The 13,452-nt window shown below is 33.7% G+C and overlaps 1 long non-coding RNA gene across 2 annotated transcripts; it reads left to right on the forward strand.

Annotated features, from left to right (window-relative positions):
- The first annotated feature begins 4,170 nt into the window (after nucleotides 1–4,170).
- Nucleotides 4,171–10,489, forward strand: LOC148596817 (uncharacterized). 2 transcript variants are annotated; one of them, XR_015918998.1, is made up of 3 exons: nucleotides 4,171–4,421; nucleotides 9,774–9,846; nucleotides 10,275–10,489. It is a non-coding gene; the product is annotated as an uncharacterized LOC148596817 (long non-coding RNA). The 2 variants fall into 2 exon arrangements; XR_015918997.1 differs by lacking the exon at nucleotides 4,171–4,421 and adding an exon at nucleotides 4,542–4,614.
- The last annotated feature ends 2,963 nt before the right edge of the window (nucleotides 10,490–13,452 follow it).

Genomic DNA, 13,452 nt, shown 5'->3' on the forward strand with positions numbered 1-13,452 from the left:
AAAGGATTACATGTAAATGTAAAATTATAACAAATAATAAATAATAATCTGCATCTGCTTAATTGAGGAATCATTGGGCATTATAAGGTCATGTAATCATCCAATATTAGATGAACTGTAAATAGATAGTTGCACTTTAAAATGTTTTCTCTCACTTCTTCATATCTTTCATCAGATTGAATAAGGTGGAATATTTCATTGTTTGTATATTGGATATTTGCAATACCAGACCTCTTTTGTAAGGTGCATGCCCCCAAGTAGAGTTACCGGCTTTTGGTGAAGTTCTGTGATTGTAAATACAAAACAAAATTTTGGTTATTTCTCACTTTATAGTTGAAAATCTTAGAAAAGAATTTGAGAAAAAGAACATAGATAGAAAATGTTGTGATGAAAATTTCATTTTCGTTTTTCCATATTCTTTCTGTGTATGTCTATTTTCCTTTCTTGTCTTTGTTCTTTGAATATATTATTCTGACTTCCGCTTTAATCTTGGCTCTTTGATAACATAAAACCGACTTCAAGTTCCGACACAGTTCCTGTGGTCCGTAATTCCTCATTTGCAGTTGATGCAGGTGAAGTTATAAAACTATTCTAAATTCTAAATTGTTTTAAAAATAAAAGTTAAAAAAGAAACAAATTGAGGCATTTTTTCTATGTGTCAAATAAAACGATCCTTTGATCTGCACAAGTTTAAAAAACTAAATAATTATTTAGCATGTCTGGATTGACAAGATGTTTTTATCCTTTAGCAGAAGTGGATGTTTTATATTATTTTTTTTCAAATCAAAGCACGGTGACTTCATTATGATAATGACTGCTCTTGTATCAATGCCATTGCTTGCCATTTTCAAATTGTATTTGAGTTTTACTCAATACAGAATTGAATAATATATTGTGAAAATGAGTCCTATATTTGAGGGACATGAATATCTATACTCAGGCACAGCTAAATAATTACTGCTATTTTCGATGAAAGTTATATTACTTAATCGTTGTGCTATTGTGTGAGTGCGTTGAAATTACACAGAGGTACATCCCTCCCGCTTCACTCTCTGTAAATCGCTCCAGATCGTGTTTTGTTCCACGATGAAGATTTTCATTTTGTTGAAATCATCGAGGCAGTGGTTTGGTAATCTGAAGTGTTGACTCACTGGTAAAGGCTTTTTTGTAAGGTCGCTCCTGTGTCCATTCAAGCGCTTGTGTAAAGGCTGTTTAGATTTACCAACATATTGAAGGCCACAGATGGGACAGTGGAGCAGATATATTACATTATCACGCTTGCAGTGCACGTTACAAAATATTTTGTAGTGTTTCCCTGTGACTGTGCTGGTGAGTGATGACGAGTAATGCATTAGGCTGCAACATTTACACTTTTTGTCATCACAGGAGCGACTCTAGCCTGGAGTCAAGTTGGGCTTAGATATTCCATCATTCACCAGTACAGTCACGGGGAAACGTTACAAAATATTTTGTTATATACACCGTATTTTCCATACTATAAGTCAGCCTCGACTTATCAGGGATTTCCATGGCCATTTTTTGCATGGTGCTGCGCCATGTGTTACTTTCCTTTCGCCATGAATTCAAAACGAGCGCCACCTGTTCATTTGGTGTGCGCCATGTATTCAAAATTGTGTCATGTATTGCAAATCTGCACTGTATTTCCCTATTACTCTTGTTTATTAACCACATATACCTGTCATAAATCTATATGATTGGTGGGTGTGTTTATTCTAACGGTAGTTTCGATGTTTTGATCAGTAATTTCCGGGGGTTTAATATGTCAGGGTGTGAAACGTGTGTTTAAACACCTCGGATCTGTCAAATTTACGATTATCACCATTGGCAAAATCAGTAAGATTAAAAAAAGCTGAATGATTTCTACCGATCTTTTTTTTAAATGAACAAGATTTGAAGACTTCATTTAATGAAATATAGAAAGTATCAAGAGTAATTAAGATAGACGTGATTGGAGAGGAAGGAAGGAAAATGCGATAGATCGAATCCCAAAAGTTCTAAAGGATTGTTTAATGACACAATTTGGATGAAAAAGATGTTTTGCTGTCTAAGTTCTTGTGGTTAAAATATAAAGAACTTGTTAAATGCATGTGGTTTAATGGTATCAACAAAATGACCACACCTACCAGTGGTTTTAATTACTCTAGAGCTGTGGACCTATGGTCAAGCCTAGGGAAGGGAAAACTTTACCTTGGTATAATTGAAATACACAATACAGACAGAAAAAAAACTACCATTGTTGATTTCTATATTGTAGCTTGTGCTATTACATAGATCACATTCAACCTTATACTTTTTAGCAAGTTATTTTCTGTGATAAAGATGATAATTTGTCCAACCGGAGAGTGAACCATGTGTTCATTTTGATCCATGGAGATCCCTGCATATATAAGGATTTTTCAAGAAAAAATGTTTATCTACAATGCATTACAGTAGATTTGTTTTGTTCATTTTTGATTACTTATATTCAAAATTTTTGGTAAACTTTAATCAATATAAGCCGTCACTCAAATAGTCAAACTGGCTATCAAACTCGAAGATCACTGATCAGTGCCGCTATCCTTTATGAATGAATGTGACGACATTAATATAATCTGAAACTTTGAAACCGTTAAAATATACAAAATGTATAAACTCTAGAAGATATGTTAACTAAACTCTTTTTCACTGGAAAGACATTATCGAGAGTTTCAGAGTTATCGGTCCTTTAATATGCAAATGTTTACCCATATACGGTATGTTATAACGCATTCGCACGTGGCTCAAATTATAACCACTTACGTTGTTATCTAAATGGTTAATTGCAACCAAATATACATGATACACAATTATTTTTTATTGTTTTTCGTAATACCAAGTAATATTGTTTATTAATTACTGCTCGTAAATATGACCACTTCATCCAAAGAATTTCACGCGTATTTCACACATGAGTGCCCACGCTTGACATATTAACGATTTCGTACACCTAATGATTTAAGGCTTCAGAGGCATTGGCACGCCATTCAATGAAAATAATTGAACTCTCGGACAAAGTACACTTTAACAAAAACACAAATATAAATTTAATTCAGAAATACTATACCAAGAAACATCGCTGGAATAATATGCTATTACATATAAACCGCCCAACTCAGATCTCCGCTAACACCTATGATATAAATGCACACGTGACTTGTCTGTCAAAGTTGACTTAAATATGTTTTTTTTTTATTGATTTTGGTCAAAATTAGACAATTCGACTTGTACTCCACATTGACTTGTAGTCCGGAAAATACAGTAATAACTGATCTGATGATATTTGTCAGTTGCCAGTGTCATATGATTTTTTGACCCCGACGAAATATTGACCTCTGTATCATATGACAGGGTCACTAGTTTCATGTTTGAGGGCTTTCAAATACCATCCACGAAAAGTTACTGCAGGAAGGCATTTGGCATGTGGATCTCAGTGCATTGGAACAATATTTAAATGATAATCATAATGCTGTATATACCAATTTCAGATCATCAATTTTATGTTATTTAGTTCAGTATTACACCAGTTACTTACATCACCTATGATTGTCACTTGTAACCAGCTTTTCTGATATAGGTTATTTGAGTAGGCAGGTTTCTTATGTTTTATTTGTTATATTTCTTACAGTTACGCCCCTTGCCAAGTGATCGTCTACTTTTGCCTATACTGTAAAAAATGAATATATGAACAATTTTAACAGGTTCATTTAGGAGGACATGATATTGCTTCACACAAGTCTGAAGCATTTAAAATTCTTGGTTACTGCCCTCAACATGCTTTATGGGATCTGGTCCCCCTGTATGACCACATAAAAGCATATGCAGCAATAAGAGGGATTCCTGATGACAGACTGGACAAAACAGTAAAAAGGTAGAATAAACATATATTTTCTGGAAAAAAGAAAACCAGTACAGTATGTGAATGTTTTCTATACGTATAGCTTTTTATGATTTTAATCATTGAATGGGTATATATTTGTCCTGTTTCATATCCCAGGCCTGTTATAATTGCCTGAAGATTTTTAATGCTACACGTACATACATGCCAACCCTACCGCTTCAGGCGGTAGTCAACCGAATTTCTGGTGTTTATAAAGCCTACCGACTTCAGAAACCTTTCTACCGATTTTTTTTCATCTTTATTTAATTCAACTCTACGTTATGGTCGAGTCCATAATGTGACAACTTTGCCATTACTGGGGGAGTTTAATAAAGGGGAGTGAAACGCATGTCCGACATAGTATATACCCCGACCTTTTCATTGGCTACTTAAGGTGTAATACCACTATTTCGGAAACCAGTCGCCTGAACATACAAGAAAGTAGTTCGTAATGACACGAAGTAGTCCCAATATAGCACTCTATCATTCACCATGTTTAGTAGAGGTATACAAACTTGAAGTCATCTGAAAGCTGTATGAATCAGCAATACTCTAAAAACTTCTTTATTTAGTGTAGGGGAAAACAATTCTGAGCAAAAACTCTAGGCCCCTTGATATGGCTAAATTTCAAAATAAAAGTAGTGATTTCTGCACCTGTCTACTTTCACTTTACCGTTCTTTCTTAGAAGGCACATAAGGTATATTGATATTTTTATGAGAGTAAAGGTAAAGGTTGACCATCATAATGATACCCCTCTATGTTTGAGCCTTATAAAAAGCTGAATTTAACATAGAAAGTAATGGAGACCAGAAATAGTGGTATGACACCTTAAATACATATGTATGGAACGCCTAAACTGTCTGATGAGATACACATTTGTTTACGTGTGTCAATTTTATATTACTTGCTGTGGTTTTATAATTACATGTGGTCATTTTGTATTTACGTTATGTAGGAACATATTTACATTATGTCGTTTTGTCTTTACGTTCTGCCATTTCGGTTTTACGTTCTGTTATTTCGTCTTTACGTTCTGTAATGTTGTCTTTACGTTCTGTCGTTTTATGATTACTTTATGTCAACATATATTTACGTTATGTGGATTTATCTTTACGTGCAGTGGTTTTCTTATAACGTGAGGTCGTTTCATCTTTACGTTATGTCGATCTCTAAATACTTTATGTGCATTCTCTTTTCTTTACGTGCAGTGATTTCTTCTTTACGTGATGTGGACAAAAATTCCATGATGATGTGTGACCCCGGAACTTTTCGATCTGGTGTAAACTTCAAATCAGTCCGTAAAAGGCAAAATAGACGTCACAACGCTGATTAGAAAAGTGCTGAACGAAATATACTTGGGTAGTCTATCCAGTCAACCTAGAGTGTTTATTCTATAGTAAAAAATAGCTTATTTGTTATTTACGTTCAATATTATCACAATTGATACACCTGGGACTCTGTTGATGACTTGTGGCGATTTTCGTTGTCAGAATATATTTTTTTAATTCCAAAAACATGGGAATTTCGACTCCCGCGAAAATTTGCCTAAATTCAACTCTACAAGTTAATGCGTGACTAAATTTATTTTCTACATTAATAAACCACCAAAACTAATTTTCAAGAAAGAATTTCAAAAAAATTAAAAATATTACCCCTACCCCTAGAAAACTGCTCTCTTATCAGGTGTCTTTTATCCACCAAAATGCACTCAGGATGCAGCATTTTGCTTCCAGGATAAACAAAATGGGGGGGGGGCGCAAACCCCCCTTTACCACTTTTGGTTCCAAAAAGGTTGGCATATATGCATGTATAAGGTGCAGCTGAGGGCCATTATAAACTCCGAAGGCAATAACATACATGTACATGTAAACCTTGACAACAGTTCTGTTCATGCAAGAGATTCCCCCCATCAACTCTCTCGTGTGAGAGATTTTTTTAATTTAAGCAAATTTTTTATCATTTAGCATTTTTCACAGAAACAAAAATATGTTAACTTTAATTGATAACCTCCCACAACTCCACATTTTATGTGGAAGATTTAAATTTTTCATTGATTTTGTGGGAGCCTCGATTTGAGTTTTTATCAGTTAGTTGATCATTATAAGATTAAAGAACAATATTCCAAACCACAAAAGGAAGATTGGTTGATTTTGCCGTTATGGCGCCAAATGTTTTAAAATTAGGGACCAAAAATGAGCCTAAAACAAGCATTTCAACTCCAGTAAAGCCTAGGAATGGCTATAATATTGTTCAACAATACTCTATACCACAATAGCCAGACTTGGATTGATTTTGGTGGTAAAACCTTATGTTGCGCATTCATACCGGTGCACCTGGTCCATGCTCCCAGTTTTTAGTGGAGTCCGAGTTGCTCATTTGATTTTGTTACTTTGTATGTATTGTTTTAGTTACTTTATGTTCTTTGTTGTGTATGTCTGTTTTCCATGTCTGGTCTTTGTCCTTGGATTACATTCTTCTGATTACAGCTATAAACTTGGTTCCCTTGATTATTCTGTCAGAAACTTGGGGCCAAAAGGGAGGGTCAGATACATGCATTTTCCTGATTTCCAGACAATAACTTGACTATTAGTAAATGAGTCTCTTTGAAATTGTTTTACAAAGTGTCATACCACCAAAAGAAGACTGGGATTGATTTTTTGGGGTTGTATAGGAATTAGGGTGCAAAAAGGGGCCTGAAACAAGCATTACCTTTATGTCTGTATAATAACTTGGTTAATAGTGAATGGATCTCGTATGAATTTAACATTAATTTCTTTTTTACGGAGAACTTTTGTTTATTTTCCATATATTTTCCAGTGTATTACTAGTGAGCCATCGCTCACATATTTCTTGTTTGGATTCGCTGTGAAACTTTGAAATTTTGTTTTAACATACAAAGTAAACAAAACATTACTTGCCATCACTTGGCGTCCGTCGTCGTCGTCGTCGTTAACCATTATACAAAACTCTTCTCCTCTGAAACTACTTGACTAATAAGAACTAAACTTGGTATGAATATATCTTGGGCTATCCTGCATAGAACTGATGCGGGGATTTTTGAATCGTCAAAAAAACATGGCCACCATTACTAGAATAGAACAGACAATAGTTTTTCGCATATATCTCCTAAACCGTTAGGTTTAACTAAATTCTGACGTGAAAAAGTGTTCAGCATGATGAGATCTATCTGTGGTCAAAATTCGGTTTTAATCCGTTAAGTCATGTTGGAGTTATTGCCCCTTTTCAACGATTTTTGCTATTTTTAATGTTATTTCTTTCCAAAATCTTCTCCTCTGACACTCCTTGAACAATTGAAACCGAACTTGGTATGAATGTTCCTTGGGGTATACTGCATAGAACTGATGTGGGGATTTTTGATTCGTCAAAAAATATGCCCGCCGTTTCTAAAAATAGAACATAGGAGTCAGACAGTAGTTTTTCACATATATCTCATAAACCGTTAGGTTTATCCAAATTCTTTGAATAGCTGAGATGATCCATATTATTAGGACTACAAAAGTCTTCAGACTCCTTATAAGAGTTATTGCCCTTGAAAGGGGAAAATGACTTTTTTAATTGTTTTCAGTCAATATCTTGAAAACTATGATAGATTAAAAGAAACTTTCAATTGTTGAAAAGATCTTATGATAGTCCTACCAAAGACTTCTATAGTCAAAATAAAAGGCAAAATTCAAGGTTAGCGATTCAGGCTCCTGGGAGCCTCTTGTTAAATTGTATTTTCCAATTTTTTTAATTGTTCTTCATGAGGAGATGTACAAAAGTTCATGGTTAATGATTCTTAAAGATATCGCCTTTCAATTTCATATTTTTCATGTTTTTGGTTTCTATCTAAAGAACTGAAAAAAAAACTTTCAATTGATTGAATGTTCTTCATGGCTTTATTTAGCCCAATAACTTTCTTTGTGAGTCATTGACCTTGAAAGGTTAAACTGACAATTTTTAATTATTAATAGATGGAAAGAAACTTTAAATGATACATGTAATAAGCCCAACAAAAATCTCAATTGGACCAAAGTTTTATGAGTTATTACTAGAGTCAAGTCCTTGTTTTCATACCCATGCTCAGTAAGTGTGTGGTATCTTGGAATCACCATGTTTGCCCATCTGTCCATTATTTAGTTAGTCTTAATTTTGCAATTATCTTGACTCCCGATAGATGTATTAATTTCAAATTTGGCTTTACATAAATAAGGCATAAGTTGCATGCAATTGTGCTTCTCAATTCTGGAACTTTCCCATTGAAAAGTATGATATACGTGTTTGGGTATACATGTATAGTGTCATGTTTGCATATATGTTCTCGATAACCATAATATATAACAAGAAACCTTTAAGTTTTTCAACTTCTGATGTTAAAAAAATACATTAAATAATAATTATCGCGGTACCTAAATTATTCTTGAGCAATTTTTAATACAAGAAAAATGAAAGGTCAAATGGCAATCAAATTGTCAAAATAATTGTTTAAGTAGATTGTTGTAAAATTGTACAGGAAATTTAGGTCAGACTGGCATTGGCCTACACTGAATGAGGGGCTGAAACAGGCCAAAACAAGAATTGTACTTGTTTCCGAACAATTCTGGTAGTATGGGTATAGGTGTATTGATCTCTGTAATATTGTGCCATTTGGTTCAATGCTACAAATTGGTAGAAGGGGTCTGATGCGAGCATTTTAAATCTTACAAACAAGTATATGTGTACAGAGCGGGATCTGTACAATTGGTCAAATATTCTCTTGAAATGCATAAAATATCTGCAATATGTAGCAAGTTACATCCAAATAAGCATTCCGCAGCCTGTAAAACATTTATTATCTTCGATATCATTTAAGTAAGTTATACGCCCACTTAAAAGGAATGGGGGAATTATACTGTTTCAGATATGTCCCTGTCAGTAACCATAACTTTCGTAACATTTTTCTAGAGAACTTCTGACCATAGGTACTTGATATTTGGTATACAGCCTCAACTGAAGCTTCTATACAGCGTTTACTGATTTCAGTCCTGTCAGATAACTACTTCTTGGTTACTGATTTCAGTCTTGTCAGATAACTACTTCTTGGTTACTGACTTCAGTCTCGTCAGATAACTACTTCTTGGTTACTGACTTCAGTCTCGTCAGATAACTACTTCTTGGTTACTGTTTATTTTCGAACTTATTTGATCAATTGTAGCTTGGTTCTGTATACTTATGACCAAAAAAAAGCATCAATTTCCGGTTTGTACCTTCATTTTCAGGAGCTGATACACAGCATCATGGTAGCTTCATTTGCGTATACTTGTATAATTATGCGATTGAGAACCAAACCAGTCTTGGAAAATATTTGCTAGTTTTGATGATTAAATACAAATTGAATCATAGCTTTTCCAAGATAGGGTTGGCCAGAACAGTCTGCAGTATGGCACCAAGATGTTTATGAAAATTACGTAATCAATAATACCCATAATTAATTTTAAACAATTAAAACCAAATATCATTACAAAATTTACCATACATGAAGGTTGTAAGTATAATATATCAAATCAGAGCTGACAAGAATTATCAAAGTTGTTTTTAATTAATGTTTCTTCGGGAGCGTTCAAAGGTTTCACCTTCATCATATTATTTGATATACATCCTTAGCTTACAGATTTGGGTCTTGTCGGACAACTACTTACTGTTCACCGACTTGGGGAAGAATACATTTTTGGGGGAAAGCGAGGTATACTCTTGAGTATAATCTCAGAGATCCCTTGCTTTTTTCTGTAGCAAAGGATTGTCTGTTTTCAGTAATACTGACAAATTAACTGTCTGGTATGTAACTAAATAAACTATACGTTTTCTTCATTTTTCTAGATTTATATATGACTTAAAATTAGATCACAGAGACAAAATACCAAAACAAATGTCAGGTGGAACAAAACGAAAGGTATGTACATAGTTTAACTTAAAATCATGCCACTCCAAAGTGGTATACTATTTTACTTCTGCCTATCTGAATAAAAAATGTTCGTCGGTATTTTTCTTAGCAGCCTTGATGCCCCTTGATGTTTGGAATTGAACCTCAGCAAGGGCCCACTGCTCCATTCTGCACTTACTTATTTCATATCTTACGTAAATTTGTATAATTTCGTTAACTAACTTATTTTTTTGATACTTTTATTGTGTTTCACTGACATGATTTTTGTTTTAAAACCGGGGATGATTTTGTTCTGCTTCTTAGCGGAATTCGGGTATTACTAAACAAAGAGTGGTAAAGAGTACAAAAGTCTGGTAAAGCCTGATACCGAAATATTGATTTATTTTATTGAATAAAAGTTTCTTTGTATCTATATAGTAATATTCTTTTATTTTTAGATAAAATAAATGTTTTTGGTGCATTTCTGTAGACATTTATTTACACACGGTCGGTCACGACTTCAACATTTTCGCTTCTTCAACATGGCGGCCGTAAAGTCTGGAGGTACACAATTCGTGACAATTTCAGTGTGTAATATAGTTTTTATGCCAGTTGTAGTTTACTCATGTTATTTTGTCATTTTCATATGTTTTTAAAACTTTTCAGTCTTTAATATTGTATTTTATCACTCATTTATAACTCCCAGATGTCACGACAGACTCGTTGTAAACAAAGGATAGAGTAAGTATAAAAATTGATTCGGAATGGAGATGAAAAAAAACGTAAAGAATGTTCAAATAGTTATATTAATTAGTGGTGTTTTAAGCCCGATCAGCATAGAAAAGCTATATCCAGGCAATGTTCATATTAGACAACCGTTGCATACAGTAATTATGTAAATAATGGAAGAGCCCACGCCACGTCAAGGCTATGAAACGTGTGGGGTGGGCCCCAAAAATTCTTTAGCCAAAGGTTCGGTTATCTTCCATACCCCCCCCCACCCCCATTTCCTTTTATGTCGGATAATTTTGGTTTCATATAAAACATTTATTCTGGAATATTCAATCAAAAAATATTTTTTTAAATTTAAAATCCACAAAGAGAAATTTAAGGGGAAAGTTGAACTTAATGAATACTCAATCTTCCAATCATTGATAATTCATTTTTTTTCTCTGTTATTCACCTAAAAAATTATCTAAAATTATTTTAAATTATTTCTATTTTTAAAAAAAACAGTATGTCAGGTCTTTTGATCTCCTGTCTTGCAGGCGAATAAAGGTTGTCCGTAGACGGTAATTAAAAAAAATATAAGTAATTTTAACTATATATAAGTTTTTGAAATGCAAGTAGGAGAATTGAATTTCATGGACCTCCTGTCTTGCAGGCGAATAAATGTCCGTAGAGTAAGTTATATCCAGAAAAAAAGTAATATTCAAAGTATTGCCGTATGTAAAGTCTTTTATCCTCCTGTCTTGCAGGCGAATAAATGTCCGTTACGTAAGTCAAAATTTCCTTCTTTCAATTTTATTTTAATGAATCATTTATTTAGATTTATTTCATTTCAATCTATGTTATTTCATTTCATTTCATTTCATTTCATTTTATTTTGTTTTATTCAATTCCTTTCAATGGTGTAAGAGGAGTAACTGATAAGAGATGGGTTCCCCAAGTTCGAATATTTGCAAATGACAAAGTCTATGTTTCGTTTTGTGAAATCCCCAAATTGATTAAGATCAAAATCTATGATAGGAGGTGCACAATGAAAAATGTAATAAAGATTCTGTGAAAGTTTCATTCAATTTCGTTCAGTAGTGTTGGAGGAGTAACTGTAAACATATTAATTTTTGTGGTTGCTATTTTTTCGCGGATTTTGTCACGTGGCTATATTCACAGGTTTCAATTTTCGTGGATTTTGTCACGTGGCTATATTCACGGGTTTCAATTTTCACGGTTACGAAAAATTATATTAGCATTATATAGTGTTGAAAATCAATTTCATGGGTACTATTTTTTGTGCTTTTCTGTCCACTGTGAAAATCACAAAAATTAGTGCACCACAAGAATTAGTACATTTACAGAAATAGATGAGAGATGGGTGGCCCTTTGTCTTACAGAAGGAAGTATACCAAAGTACAGACACCCCTATCATGATATACCCCCAATCCCCTTCCCCGTACTCGGCGGTTGTTTCTGGAAAAGCAGAGGATGCTTACCCTACCGGTGCACCTGGTCCATGCTCCCAGTTTTCAGTGGAGTCCAAGTTGCTCATTTGCTTTTCTTACTTTGTATGTAATATTTTAGTTACTTCATTTTCTTTGGTGTGTATGTCTGTTTTCCATGTCTGGTCTTTGTCCCTTGATTACATTCTTTTGATTCCCACTACAACCTTTGTTCCCTTTATTACTCCTGCAAGTGGGGTGTAAAAAGAGGATTTCAGTCATCACAAGTAACAATTAACCAACCATTTGAGTGCTGCAGGGATGTTGCCACAGATGAAAGGAAAGTTGACAACTTTGAATGAAAGGTCATCACGTGTGTTGTAAAGTTTGGTCAATAAAATAATGAAAAAGCATGTAAAACTTGCAATAAACTCGAATGGGAGGGGGTAAATTGCCTTTTGAAAGAGGGAAACAGTGTAGAATTTAAGTACTTTGTAAAAATTTAGGTCAAATACAAAGACCAACTGTAAGTAGGCTCACTAAAAGGAACCCCCTACTGTTTTATATTGGACTCCATATATACACTTAAGTACTATTCTGTGTAAGAATCAGGCAATGGGTGCCACATTATTTTCCCCAATTTAGTCAATTTTGCCTAAAATATATTCAGTACATCAGGAAATGCTATTTAAGTTGTTTAAGTTCATCCTGAAGCATCTGTTATGTAGATATTTTTTTACTGTTTATATAGGGAAAAAGTGTGGGAAAGTTTTCCTGCCATTTTCTCATAGTGCATTTCAACTTAATTTGATCTATCAATATCTTAAAAAAGCAAATTTTACGAACACTTTGATGGTTATTTCTGGTGCTCATCTGGTATAATTAATTGGTTAATGCAATAAAATCTTTGTGTTGTTTCCTTCTTGTGCCACACCTTTTATATATTTTGCCCGATTCTTAGTGGAAAAAGTACTTAAAACATATTATCTCCCTTACTAGCATTCAACATTAACTATTTCCACTCACTCATATCAACATATGATATATTTTATTCCATAAATCAGTTTAGGGGCAGTTCTACTTTTGGTGGGTAGGTAAAAATTCATTTTCTTATATAAACTTAACTGTAACAGAGTCGGAGTAAACAAGGGAAAGACCTATTTGAGAAATTTATATTTTATTTTAAATTAATGAAATCAAAGTTAGAACTATCAAACACTACTTTCGGTCACTATACACCAAATGTAACAACACTTCAGATTACCTTTTAAAACTCCTCAGGGTTGTCCCTGTGAATAATGCTTTCAAAATCATGAAAGATTAAATCTGATTGGCTGAATAGAAAGGTCATCTGAACAGAAAGTAGAATGGAGTATTGTTTGATCCTACACGCAGCAACTGAATGGAATAATTGATAGGTCTAACTTTAATTAGGTTGTTTAGAAATAAGATAATGCATAACAGATTATTTTAGCAC

The sequence above is a fragment of the Perna viridis genome, chromosome 15 (assembly GCF_037379345.1).
Source record: "Perna viridis isolate PV_CMFRI_1.1 ecotype Kerala chromosome 15, ASM3737934v1, whole genome shotgun sequence".
In the NCBI taxonomy this organism is placed as follows: Eukaryota; Metazoa; Mollusca; class Bivalvia; order Mytilida; family Mytilidae; genus Perna; species Perna viridis.